The sequence below is a fragment of the Rhynchophorus ferrugineus genome, unplaced genomic scaffold (genome assembly GCF_030347505.1).
Source record: "Rhynchophorus ferrugineus isolate W39M unplaced genomic scaffold, kcgeb_rfMv2 rfM1, whole genome shotgun sequence".
NCBI lineage: Eukaryota > Metazoa > Arthropoda > Insecta > Coleoptera > Curculionidae > Rhynchophorus > Rhynchophorus ferrugineus.
Window position 1 is genome coordinate 59,651,350 of NW_027472580.1, and position 15,274 is coordinate 59,666,623.

The window sequence follows — 15,274 nt, forward strand, 5'->3', positions numbered from 1 at the left end:
TCCATAAGTCTTATCTGTAGATTTTGTCAAATTAAAGAAGTGAAATAAAAGTTCATTGCATATAACGTTTGCGCTCGACTCTAAACCTGAATAGAATAAAAGTAAGATTTTATAATAAGATGTTTTAACTGATATTTGTTTTCGTTTTTTGAAAGTAAAAAGATTTATTTAAGGATTATTTTTATAATAGGTTGAATTTACTGAAATTTTATTAAACTTTTAATTTTATTTTTCAAATTTTCATTTTAATTACCAAAGAATTTAAAAAAAAGATTTTTTCATTAATATTTTTTTCGACTTTCCTATTAACATTAAAATATATGCTTTAAAATATTGAAAAAATATTGTAATTAAAGGATTATGTAAGAAGATTCAGTGTTGTTATTACCCAATTTGTATTACACATAACTAATCGTAAAATGTGAAACAGTGACATACTTTCAAAAATTACTTGCCACAGATATATTTACCGGCTACTTGAAATGTAAAATATGTCTGATTGTTTAATGAATAACCAAAACTATTTTTCTTAAAACGTGTATAAACGTTTGTAACATTGTCCTGAATAATAATGATTGTTAAAATGTATCATTTCACAATAAAAAACAAGAAAAGTCAGTGTAATTAGCTGATTCACCTTTTGATATTTTATTTAAATTGCCATTAATTAAAAGTATCGCTGCATAGAAAATACCATTTTTCAGACTTAATTTATTTTTATTTAAATTTACAGAATGATGACATATTTTGTTTCACAGTAATTACAAAATTACAAAAAATGTATTCTAAGAAACTGAACCTGGTGCGAGGTTTTAAACAATGAGAAATAATTATTACAGTGATACGTAATTTGAACAGTAACATTTATTTGTTACTTATTCAGCTGCTACTAAAGTTTTATGTTAATTTATCTTTTCTTTATTATTCGTAAATATTCTCAAGTCTTTCAGCAAGTTGGTTAATTAGTTAAAGTTATTATATATATATATATATATATATATATTCTATAGTCTCCTTTTTACCAACGAGGCTATATCTGGACTGAACTTACTGTTTAACGTGGTATCCGAACTACAATCCTCGGCATTAAGCCTACGGACTAGCCAGTGACCGACTAGAGATTATTCCAGTACACATCCGGTCTTACCCAGCCTGGTTATTGGCGTGATTAGGATGGTTATTCCTTGTCGGATTTTCTGCTTTAACTATCTTAACCAGGCGGTGCAAATTAGTTGGTGAATGGGAGGATAAAACTTGAAAACAAGTTTTTTTTTCAAAGAAGTTTTAATATAATAATCAACGTTCTCTTATGTTATGTATGTTATTCTTATATTTTTATATATTCACGTCAGTCGAGTTTTGTGAATTTTCATTAAATGTGAAGTAACTGATGGAATAATTTTGTTTTTTAAAAGACACAAGAGATCTTTTCGATAATTATTTGCTGTGACTATGAAAAACAAGGCTGTGCACCTTTAAATAAATAACACTTCTTATTGAGGAAATTTTACGTACTCATAAAATTTGGCAACACCTAACTTCTGGAAAACAGATTCGGTTTTTAATGTTAATCGAAGAAGTTTAATCATATAAATTTCGAACACTAATCAATTATCACTGTCTTTTCTGCTAAAAACTTAACTTTGTTATTGTAAAGCTTTTAAGTTTTTTAATCTTAATAATCGGATATTATAATTTTCACAGGATCGTTTGAAGAGATCGAAACAAATGGCAGTCGGATGGGAAATGAAGCAAGATCCGTGCTATATAGTAGATCCTACTACCAAAACTTTCCAACCAATCTATACCAATTGTTTGTGACTCACTAGATAGATGCTTACTGTCGGTTGTCATAATGGAAGATTAATAGTCAACCAATTTGTTTGGTGGTTCTTTAGTGTCAATATAGGCTTCGCAATCGTGAAATTTCCAATTCCAAACTGCAATTCAATAACATTTCATTTAATATAATCATTGCTCTATCTTATTAAATCCATTGTTGCTCTTATGATCTCATCATCAAATATCTATTTATTCTCATGTTTTTCCAGATATATGTTTTTTTCAAGCTATTCAAAAAATGTTGTTGAAATATATGTCTACAGAGCTAAATCAGTTTCAATTTAAATCATATCTGAATACTCATTGGCCTTCTTTTAGGATGACCCGTTGCAAAATTACTTAACTGTATCTATAATGGTATAATAGATGTTTTTATTGCCAACTTAATTCAGCTTCCATCAAATGTTGGCCCATAAAAGGACAATATATGTTGACTTTTTAAGTCGTATGATACAATACCTCGTTCAAGAAGCATTTTTTTTCTCAAAGATTGACGTTTCTTATTTAGAAGATATTTTAGGAATATATTTCTAACATGTTTTTCTTTATAGTCTTGTCTTAACATTTTTATAAAAACATTATAGAAATACTTAATTTTTAGAATACAGGCTTTGTTCTCTTGACAGACTATGAATAATTATCGGTGGGTTTTTAAAATGTTTTGGGAAATACTGAATTTAAATTGATTATAGAATTCCACCAATCAAATCAAATCGGCAATTTAATATTCGCTTATATACAATTTCTGTCAAAATTATATTTAAATAATTAACTATACGCAATATGCACAATCCATTGTATTTGTTAACCAAGACTTATTTCCATTATATAACACAATAGCATGCAAAAAATGTGTACGAATGACCTGTAATTCAAATGTATAACAACCTTCGTTTTTTAATCAAAATTCTGCAATTATTAGCACGTATAACAAACCTAATCTAGTTTAAAAATAGCTCAATTGACTATTCAATTGCCCATTTACATAGTAATAGAGAAATATAGAACAAATACAGTTGTATAATATCTTAGTTTTTGTATTTACCACCTTGATCTTTAACGACAATCTAAATTTTAAAATTGCATGTAATGATATAAATTAAGTAACAGTATTGCCTTTTTTGTTAACGATACAAAATCGATTGCTTAGCAGTGTCTTGTATAATAATTATGTTCTTATTTTAACACAAAAAGCTCATAAAAAAGACTATTAAGCTGTGTCATCATAATACAATCAGTTGTTATATTAATAGTTAAACAATATTTTTATTAAAATAAGTGAAGAGCTAATATAGGTAATATTAAAATAGCAATAAATGGCAACATTTAGATCCTGAGTAAGAAATCTTAACTGGCCTGACTGTTTTTGGCGATTTTTAGCTGAAGTGTTTGATCCAAACATTAAATTCAAAAGTAATTTATAGTGTTTAGTTATATATCTTGTAATTTTGGTTGTTTTTAACTTCCAGTTCCTCTTTTTAAAATCCTTTCTCACCGATATTGAAATTATCACTTTTAAAGCATCAAAATCATTACTCACATGTGTATATCATATGTGTAAAAAATATGTACATTTCTCTAAATCAAACAGAAAATATTATACAACTGATATTTTGTTGATTCGTAATTCTTCGAAACTGAGGAAAAATAGCTTATTTGTACTTCAATTATCTGACTCGTACACCAAGAAGCATCTTAGGGAAGAACTTATGAGATATTTAACAGCTTAAATAAGAAAATCACACTATTTTAATACAGTTGCGTTGGCCCATTGTTGAATACAGAGTTTTGCGATGAAAATTATTTCCAAAAAGATAAATCGGTCCTACTGGTAACCCAGCTGGTTAAAATAATATTGATGCACCAGGTGTTGTCAGCGAGTTCGACGGGTACCATTTCTTCGACCAGAACAGGTTTCAGATCTCATTCGACACTTAGCCTTGGTCGTAGCCATTAGCGTCTGGGTGGATGAATAAATTTATTTTAGGGTTTATTTGATGGGCAAGCAGATTTCTAGCATTAATTAGCGTTCCCTCGGAGCTGTCGTTAAACGAGAACATATTCTCGGTTCAGTTTATGCAACTAAAAATTAAGCTTGATTATCTAGCGCGTTTGATATAATAAATTTTTATTGCCACTGACGATATAATTGGATTGCCCATTGACGAAGATGACATCAGGCTTCTAACTTGGATATCAGTGGCCATTTATTCTCAGAATAAATTTACGTTTTTAATCTTATTTAATTACATATTGTTATAGAGTTATGTTATATACATTATAACGGTATTATGTCTGCAATTTCAGGTAGGCAAAAATTTCAGAAGCATTCTTTTTAATATTTTCAATAATATTTTTCAGGCTTTTCTTGCTTATTTTCAGCATACAGGTCATCGAAAACTTGTCAATAAGACAAATAAGTATACTTATTAGTATATATTTAGTATTTTAGATTATAATTTTAAATGTCCACAGAATGTTTACATTATCGTTGTGACAATGAGCAATTCAACTAAGCATTATTGAACAATATTCAATTAAAACTTAAATCAGTTCGAATTAAGTAAATTAAACATAAACAAGTTGACCCATAAATAACATCTCCTCGGTTGAAAACTGAATATAAGAAAAATGTGATCCTACTTACACTATAAATACATAAGACATGAGATAAATACATAAAAATATTAAAATATACAATATTTGTTATTGAACGAAACATATTATTTATAATTATTATTACTAAAAATGCTTTATATATATATATATATATATATATATATATATATATATATATATATATATATATATATATATATATATTAAGTATCCTTTTCACCAACGAGGGTTTATCTGGACTGGACATACTGTTTAACATGGGCTCCGAATCACGATCCTCGGCATTAAGCCTACCGACTGGCCAGTGACCAACTTAGAAAATACTAATTTGTACACCCAATAACTTTTTATTGTGTTTTTTTTTAACTGAAAAATTGCTTTTTTAAGAATGAAGGGATCATTTTAACAAAAAAAAATTATTCAATGGGTAGTATCATTCATCTTCCACTTTTGAGGTTTTAAATATAGTGTTTTTTTATTTATTTTTATGTATTATAATACTTAATGACATACGCAATGCATCAAGTATTTGTTAAAATGCTTTGATTGTTGTTAAAATTATCATTACGGATTTTCTCCTTATATTTTATCAAACATATATTATTAAAAAAATCCCAGTTGACTCTCAAGAGAACAAAGCCTTTTGCGTTAGTTAGTATAACAACAGAACACAGTGCTAGTGTAGTATAGATGCTAACATTAGCAAGATTTTAATTTTTAATAACATCACTGGATTAAGCAATATTGCTAAAAAGCTTCCAAACTAAATTTTAATTAGTTCATTATACTTAACATATTTACTTTTGCAATAAATTGGGATTACATATAGTAAGCACTCCGATCAAATTAATTCGTGTGAAATTATCAGTTCCAATTAGAATTCTATTTAATTACTATGGTTTAACATAAATTAATTTTAATTAAATGCCTATTTCTTAACATATTTTCTTTCGCAATGTATTTCTACAACAATGTAGTAATTTAGTTTGATAAACTTTGATCAGTCTACATTATCTTAATCATTATTAACTCTTAATTAGTCATTTTGATTCATTTAAAATAGATATTACTCATATCCTCGATATTTTAAGATTTGTCTTTTTATGTATAATATTAGGAACCAAAAAAGTAGAAGCTACAGTGCATGTTACAAGAATTTTTTGGCCGACTAATTCTGTTAAAGAACTATCATAACATTTTTAATTCTAAATGATCGAACTTAAATTCGAAATGAAGTTAATTTAGTTACATAGATACATTTAATATCATGATTTTAGTACATTTAGTTAGTTTCGGCTAATAAATAATAACAATAATCATGTATAATAAAGGATAAGACTGGAAGAGGAACGGCACTAAAATATAGTAAGATTACCCATTAAATTTTACGTATTGTTTTTGCTACCAGGTTGTTCAATTATTTTCTCGAAATTCAAGTTCGTTTCAAAATTTTTCAAAATTCTCTAAAACAATATAATTTGATTGTGCAACGGGAAAGCACATTTATCGAAAAACAGAACTTGTTGAACAGCATATTAAAATGGATGCAAGTTATAAAATATGAAGGGGTTTAAAGCGCAGAAATTATTAATTTACTTCAAAATAGTATTTTATTTTGTGCAAATAAAGGCGATTTACTTACTTATGACTGTAGTAAACGACACTAAGGATTTTTATCTATTAGGAAACAGATTAAACCCATCTTACTTGTTATAGTATTCAGTTAAAACCTCGATTCCTCGAATACAGTGCAGTACGTAACCAGTGCCATAATTCAATCATAATTGAATCAACCTTGAAACTGATTACAAAAATAATAATTAAACGAAGGAAAAGGAAGTTTAAGCCCTATCAAATTAGCAATCCATGCGAAATATAGAAGAAATAGATTTTTGCACAAGCTAAAAAGAAAAAAGCTCTAAATTAATTTAACTAACTGCATCTTCTTAGGCTATTTTAAAGGTCTTTTGATTTTGTTTGATAAAGTTTGAATAATAAAATTAAAAATCACAGTACAGAATGTCTTTAAATAATGACTAATTTAATTAGTAACTAATAAACTAATTCAATTAGTATTCTTTCAAGCAGTAAACTAAATAATCTATAATTGTTGATTTATTTTTTGTCTATATCTAATTCTATGAAACTATAATAATGCTTAGATAAAATTAAACTTACTTAGAATACCAATCTAATGTTAGTTACTTTAAGAATAACCCAAAAGTTAAGGCGATATATAAATAAAGGTTATTACATTATTAGTGCACGGTTTATTTCTACAGCTGCTGGTTTCTCATCAACAGCTTTCAGAACTTAATTAATCTTTTTTTATTTTTCCCAAAATTACTTAATTAATATGTAGCGACCTTGAGGCATGTCGAATTTTACATCGTGGAATAACGGTCAACAAAGTACCCAGATATATAATCCCAGATGTTGAACACGGGCGAGGTGCTAGCAGCGACAACTAGAACACGATAACGATTATCTGGCAACCCCGAGACGTTTATCTGGGGTGTTATTGAAGGGTGTTTCGATCATTCAGTATCTGACTACCGTTCAGTTAAGACGTGTCACCATGGACTGCCCAAGCCTCGTAAGCAGGTAATGCCGCTGCCATCCGTTTTATCTATTTTGTATTTTCCACATTTTTATATTACTTCAATAAATAACGGTCACATAATGTAAACACCACAGTTTCATTTTGTTTTACCACCGAGCCATAGCTATTTACCCCAAAAATATATAGATTTCTTTATTTTCAGATCATACACAAATCGTTCTGTTTTTTTGATATATTCATTCTTCATTGATTTTTCTCAGACAGATCATACGTTTTCTTTAAAAATAAACAGTAATCAGAGGTTTTGGTTTGGAATTTCACATATTTTATTTATATTTCAACGTTGATCCAATATTACAAGATAATTTAAAAGAATCAATTCCGATAGTAATTGGTGAACTCCCATGATCGTTTTGTTTTAATGATATTTGGGTATTTCGCTATATACTCCAACATTAAATTATGTTCTTAAGAAGTGTCTGTAACGTATGGCATACTTTTACAGATTTCTTCAAAATAAAAATAGTTCCGGTAGCAAACGAAAAAGAGAATAGATTTTGCGTCAATGAATACCTTTTGTACTATAGTATTGGTGTATTATATTATATTTGGTATGTATTATTCTGTGTACAAACTCGGCCGATTCTTTCTTGCTCAATATCTCCTATATACCTTCGTCCCAGGTTTGAGCGTCGTCTATTTTATTCGATTATTTGCAAAATGCAAAGATATTATTTAATAGCCTCATAGTCGAACGAAAATATAGTGGTCTATATCTTTTGTATAGTTCCATTTTCGTTTTGCTCGATACCTCTTTTTGCCAATAAATGTATCATTTATATCGAGTTTCTGTAGGTGATTGAAACGGGCAGTTTTTTTATCAATTTTAGGTTTTTCTGATGATATACTGGTTATGATCAACAAAAGCCTCTTCCTATATTTTTTTATTTTCTTATATACATATGTAAAGTCCTGTTCACACATTTCTGTATTATTTTTTCTGAGAAATATTATGCACTTGGTTGGACTTCCACTTTGTCTTAGTCCTGCTTGAGCCTTTGAATATGTTTAATTAAATTGTTATACTCCGTAATAACAGCATTTGTACTAGATATTTGTCGAATTACACTTGCCATTTTGTCACTTGCCCGTTTTTGTTACAGTAATATTTCTCTTCTTTCTCTGTCACCTAATATTACTTAAGATTGTAATATATAATAGTCTTAGGAACCGCATTTATTGGTTCAATGTCATTATAATTTGAATAATTGTTCTTCAACCTGTTCTGTAACGAGAATAATAAATAATTACTCGAGCATTTAAAACAACACAGCGGGATTACTTTTGTGAGATTTAAGATAATTGAATTGGCAAAGGTACTAAATCATAGTTCAAGCAAAAAATCCGCCGACACTTAACGGCAGGAAAAGCGACATAAATTACAAGCTAAGATCTTGTGATATAACCCAATCGCGTATTATGGCAATATTTATTGCGATGACATATATATTTACGCCGTGACATGAAAAAAAGTCTCTCCAAGAAATATTTTACATATTCTTTCTACTATTTCAATCTAAACGTACGACCGAGACCGGACCGGCTTATCTAACTTGTACATCGTGGACCTTATTTATTGATATACAATTGTGTTTAAAAGCCATGTACCATTAATTTGATATATTCTTTGATGGAGGACCAGGGGCGTAGCTTGTAATAAAATATATCAAGACATTTGGCTTCATTTGGTTTCGGTTGGTGCAATAAAATATTATGTCCGATACAGAATTCTTGTATTATATAGTGGTTCTTTAACGTTGATATACTACTTCTGACATGTTATAAAAGATAAATAACAATAAGGATAAAAATAGTTTGGAGTAGAAACCACAGATTTATACTATGGGGACCAATATTATTTTATTTCTTTTGCGTTCTATATATGCCACCATTATATAGGAGATGGATAAAATAATAAAACAACTGACATATAAACAATATTTATTTATTAATAAGGTATAAAGCCATTTGCCATAATGCCACCATTTGCTTTTAAAGCAGCTGCAATTTATTTTGCGAAATAGAATCGTAGAGTGCCTGAATAGTTTCATACGATGGAATGTTGTTTTGTACTAAAATATCCGCCAATTGTTTCAATGGTGTTGCAGGTGGAAATCTACTCCTCACTCTCTGCTCTAAAACCCCCATAACGACTCAATTATACTGAAGTGTGGCGATTGTGCTGTCGAGGAAAGATGTTTGATCGCTACTTTTTACAATAGTTAGAAAATATCGATATTTTTCCTTCCGATATATCGATTTTTTTTAAATATCGGAAACGATATTTTTCTCGGTAGTCGAAGACCCTAGTAAGAATTTCATGATTAAGAATGTCTAGATATTCATTCACAGTAATCTGGCGAGAGGACCAGTTGTATGCAACGATATTGCTGCCCAAATCATAGCTGAACCTTGCCCATGCTTGACTGTCTAGTCCAAATCCTAGGCTTCCTTTACAGTTCTTCCTTCATACATATGCCCATATATTTTTAGGAACCAATATAAACGATTATGTATTTCAAGTTAGTTACGTAGTTATGTTCCTAATATTGCGCTCAGTGACAGTGAGTAACACTTGACACTTGAAAACGATCATATAATTATAAATGAAAGCTATTATATATTCCTTAAAAGAAATCACATTGTACTACAGCTGAAAAATTAAATTGCTTGTGCTATTATAACAGGTCAATATGACTGATAGATGACACATAGATGGCGCTACTAGAATTAAATCCATATATTCTTTAGTTAGCTCTAACCCTCAAAAGATGCGTGTATAAATTTGACAGCTGCCGGATCATTAGTTTGTGAATTATGGCATTTTGAGTGAAACAAGTTTTGTTATTGTGAAAAAAATGGGTAAAAAGGAATTTGGCGTGTTGATCAAATATTCGTTTTTGAAGGGAAAATACAGTTGAAGCAAAAACTTGGCTTGATGTCGAATTTCCGGACACTGCCCCAGGAAAATCAACCATCAAGGATTGGTATGCGAAGTTCAGACGTGGTGAAATGAGCACGGAGGATGGTGAACGTGTGGACGCAGACGGTGTCGCAGTGGACGCCCAAAAGAGGTCGTTACCGACGAAAACATTTAAAAAATCCACAAAATGATTTTGAATAACCCTAATGACCGTGCTGAATGGAATGACACTTTAAAGATAGCAACTGAACGTGTACATCATATATATCATTAACGAATATTTGGGTATGCGAAAGCTCTGTACAAAGTGAATCGCGAAAAGTGCCAGCTCACTTTTGACGAAAAACAACGACGAGACGCAAAAACTTGCGTCGATATGTAACAATAGATGAAACATGTCTGCATCATTTCACTCCGAAGTCCAATCAGTCATCAGTCATCCGAGGAGACTGCACATAATGAACCCGCTCCAAACCGTGGGAAAACGCAACAGTCGGCTAGCAAGGTTATGGCGTCTGTATTTTGGTATGTGCATGGAATAATTTTCATTGACTACCTTAAAAAAGGAAGGACCATCAACAACGACTATTACATAGCGTTATTGGACCGTTTGAAGGACGAAATCCCCGAGAAACGGCCGCATTTGAAGAAAAAGAAAGTGAAGCAGGTGAAGCAGCCAAGACAATGAACCGTATTCTCCAGGTCCCCAGCGACTATTTCATGTTCTCAGATCTCAACAGAATGCTCGATGGGAAAAAATTTGGTCGAATAAAAGGTAATCGCCGAAACTGAGGCCTATTTTGAAGCAAAGGACATATCGTACTACAAAAATGGTATCGAAAAGTTGGAAGGTCGCTATAATCAGTGTATCACCCTTGAATTATGTTGAATAAAAAAAACATTTTGCCAAAAAAATTTGTTACTATGGTAGGCCGGGGACTTAAGGTAGCCTCAGTGGTCAGGCTGCCAGAACTATCCACACCGACTGCTACGATAATCGCGGGTTTGAATCGCACCTGGGCTTAGTATAAATGTGTATTTGCAGTTATGCATGGGCAAGAATATAAAATCCGACAAGGACAATCGTCCCTGTTACGCCATTATTCAGACTAATGCGGATGTCTTCTAGAATGATATTTATACTTATACGTTCTGTTTCTGGTAGACCTAATACTAATACTTCTACACTCCTTTAACTTACTTGGACAAAAGGGGACTGAGATAAAAACAAAATGTAGCAAATAATCAATGTTAAAAATATTACATAACTATTAAATATGTAAATAAATGGCTATGTAGTAACAAAAAAGGTTTTACTTATATATATATATATATATATATATATATATATATATATATATATATACTATACTGGCATGACTTGGATTATTTTCCGTGTCGGATTTTGCCGTCTTGCCTACGAACAATCAAACAATCACACACAACATAAGTTTACGGCCATGCCCCAGCAGGATTCGAACCCGCGACTAGAGTAACAGCAGGAACCGTCCCGTCGTCTTTACCATTGGCGCAGTGGTACCAAGCCGGCTATGGTGTTTTTTAAATAAACATGTTAGAAACTAAATCATCTAAAATAATATCAAAATAAAAGTATAAAAAATTATTATACTTACATGAACATTAATTATATATTTTCTGTTTATAAGTGATGACTGTAGTAATACTGATGACTTCTTTTTTAATTTTTTTAACCAACCCGGAATCATCTCAGTCACGCCAACTGATAATAGGTTTAATTTTAGTTACGTTATGATTTTTTTATTTTAATTAAGGCCATATTCATTTATAGCCGTTAAATTATTTTTGTACGATTTGCGAACATTACATTATTTGTATTATTATAACCTTCATAAACTGAAAGAATATCTCTTTACCGTACCAGGAATCATATTTTTTGTAAGATATTTACAGAAGCTGGTATGAGAGCTTTAGCAAATAAGGGGCTTCCGTATTTTTTAAGCCGAATATTGTACAGGGAATAGAATTTTAAAAGTCCTTGGTTGTCAAGCTAATTCATTTTTATTTAATTTTCAAGGCTTGCTTGATGTAGTCATGTATGAGTAAAGTGATCTTCGAGAAAATAAAAATTATAACATATATCAGCATATATAAATATATATATATATATATATATATATATATATATATATATAAACAATATTGATTATATATATATATATATATATATATATATATATATATATATATATATATATATATATATATAAACAATATTGATTATATATATATATATATATATATATATATATATATATATATATATATATATATATATATAAAAACAGACCGAAAATAACTGATTTAAATATTCTTTAAAATATCTGCATGTAAGAAAATCTGAATTGTTGATTTAACACGGATTATATTCTAACCGGTGTCACAGTCACTTGCCTTTCACTTTTTTATCGACTATAAAATATTGGTTCATATGGCAGAATAAATAAAACTAACCAAATTTATTTTTGTTTAGAACCAGTTGTTCACAAATGTTAATATCGAATAAACCGTCATTTTATTTTTTATATTTTATTAACCGTCATAAAGAAAAATATTATTTGCCGGTTTGGTTCGCCGCAGTGGTCAAGGCGACAGGACGGTCCTACTATCGTTGCAATAGTCGCAAGTTCGAATCCTGCAATGGTGGTGTCAAAATTATTTTTATGATTGTCCATAAGGCAAGAATATAAAATCCTACAAGGAAAATCATTTCAACGATGCCAATAACCAGGTTCTCTGTGTTCGATCTCGAAGTTACTCACTCCAAAATATTTTTTTTACATATCATTTTTCACCATTTAGTTTTTTTAACAAATAATTAACGATTCTATAATTTGAAAATATGTCATTACATATACACATGTATATCCGCAATAAAACAGCCAATACACGTTATAGATGGCGTCGAATATACTGGCAAATACACTTTGTGAAAATGTAAAATTTACTTTAAACTCCAAGCGGATTTTTCCTTCACATTTTGCCCTAGTTAAAAAGAGCTTAAAAATTTAGAAATGCTGTATGAGCATGTGACCGAATAAGTCTATAAAATTCGATTTGTACTGATCGAAAGTATTGTCAAATGTCTACAAAATTCTTCAAAACATTATTGATAATTATTAGTAGTTAGAAAGCGGCAAATGTTATAAACCAATATTCCAAGTCAATGCGGCAACATTGCACGGTGTTGACATCATAAATTTAGATGATTTTTATTGGATATACTATATAGGTTTATTTTAGCCTACGCTTTTCACTAACATACTAACGGATTGTCTAATGTATTATTCCTGATAGATTCTGACGATACAGGGATTGGGCGAAATAATATGAACACCTGACATATACGTAATATTTATTAATTAATAAGGTATTGTCAAACCATTTGTTTTTCAAACGTAGAGTATCTGAATAGTTTCCAGTGAAGTGGACAACATCTTAGATCAAAACATCCGCCAATTGCTTCAATGAGTTTGAATATGGAGGAGGTTCTGCTCTAAAGCTCCCCATAAAGGTTTAATTATACTAACGTCTGGCGATTATGCTAGCCAAGGAAGATATTTCATAATATTCTCATGTTCCTCAAACCAAGTCTGAACCTTTTTGGCTGCGTATTTTGTCATTTTGGAATATAGCAGTGTTTGACAGCAATATATTAGTAAGAACTTTATCATTGTTATTACATCAATAATTAATAAGTAATGCATAAATAGTAAGTATAATTATAAGTATTAATGTAAATGTAATTAATAGTAAATGTAAATGTATTCTATATTTTTTGAAAATTATAAGATATTTTATTTATAATAAGAATATTTTAATTAATATCCACCATAAGGGTTAAGATTAAATTATCTGGTAGTTTGAATCAGACCTGTCTCCCGTTTAAACTATTGATTTAGAGTTTCAGTATATACGTAAAATATTTTAAATATATTAAAAACATTCTATTTAAATACCATATATGAATTCTACTGCTGAAAAAAATTTTCTCTATGTTTTTCTTTATGTTTCTTATAATACTCCCTAAAAATTCAATAAAACCATACATTCTTTAAAATATAACCATTACAATCCTAGAATAAAGATAGCGTTGGCTTTCATCACGATAATGTAAGACAACAACATCTTTAATGACCTGGTAAACATTGAGAGAGATTGAGTAGGCATTTTTTATGTCCTTTTATCTCACCATATAGCCAGAACCTCTTGCATATTCTGACTATTTGTTTGGATCTCTGCAAGATTATGGTTATTTTAATAGTGTAAATCTGGTTTCAAAAGTTACTTATGGAACTAAGGAGGTTCGTGAAACTCTCAAGAGGTTTTACAACAAGAGGTTTCTCTATAAGAGGTTAAAATCATTCTGGGTAAGAAACAAAAACAGGACCGAATAGTGAACTAAAAATATTATTGTAACATTTGAACGAGATAAAAGACCTGCATTACAGAAGAAAAAAATTTAACCAAAATATGTAAATTAGAAAATTAGAGTACGAGGTATTACAACGTCTACTCTGATTTTTGATTATTGGTGAAAATAATTTTCATTAAACAAAAACAAAAGGAAAATTGTCTATTTTAAAGCGTTTTCAAGTTTCAGGATAAAAGTGCATTATAATAAAGTGTTACTGAAACAAGTTTATTGAATTTCAAGGAGAGTAGAAAGGAGAATTAGAATAAAATATATACCCAAATATGAAATCGTCTTTTTGATATCTATCAACAAAATATATTGTATAACTTATAAAAATAAAATATAATATGATAATGTAGTATTATACCGTACTCTAATTTATATTTTGATAAACAAGAAAATAAGAAATATTAAATTAATGAAACATAATATATAACTAGGTTTAATGATTTTTTGGTAGCCAAGCTGCTATTTATCATTTTTCACGAATTATGCAAAATATTTGTATTGCTTCAATCAGTTTTATTAATCACAATTTTGTAATCTAAAATAAAATAACTACTAGCATAACATACAATATTACTTTAAATACAAACGTTTTCAAAGCATTTTGCATTTGATTCAAAAGGTAACGAATATTAAGAGATTTTGTGTATTATGTATAGAAAATTAATTTAATTATAATTTATTTTTTGAAGCAATAAACCTACCGACTGGCGAGTGACTAACTTTAGAAATCATCCCAGAAGACATCCGGTCTTACCCAGCCTGGTTACTGGCGTGACTGGGATCATTTTCCTTGTCGAATTCC

General features: G+C 29.6%; 1 protein-coding gene and 1 long non-coding RNA gene across 4 annotated transcripts in view; both read left to right on the forward strand.

Moving 5' to 3' along the window:
* Positions 1 to 15,274, forward strand: part of LOC143198976 (cGMP-dependent protein kinase, isozyme 2 forms cD4/T1/T3A/T3B) — a 355,938-nt gene that overhangs the window by 286,076 nt on the left and 54,588 nt on the right. The gene's annotated exons all lie outside the window — the stretch shown is intronic.
* On the forward strand, positions 4,914 to 10,506 carry LOC143199079 (uncharacterized). The gene is made up of 3 exons (XR_013006355.1): positions 4,914 to 5,009; positions 5,114 to 10,071; positions 10,250 to 10,506. It is a non-coding gene; the product is annotated as an uncharacterized LOC143199079 (long non-coding RNA).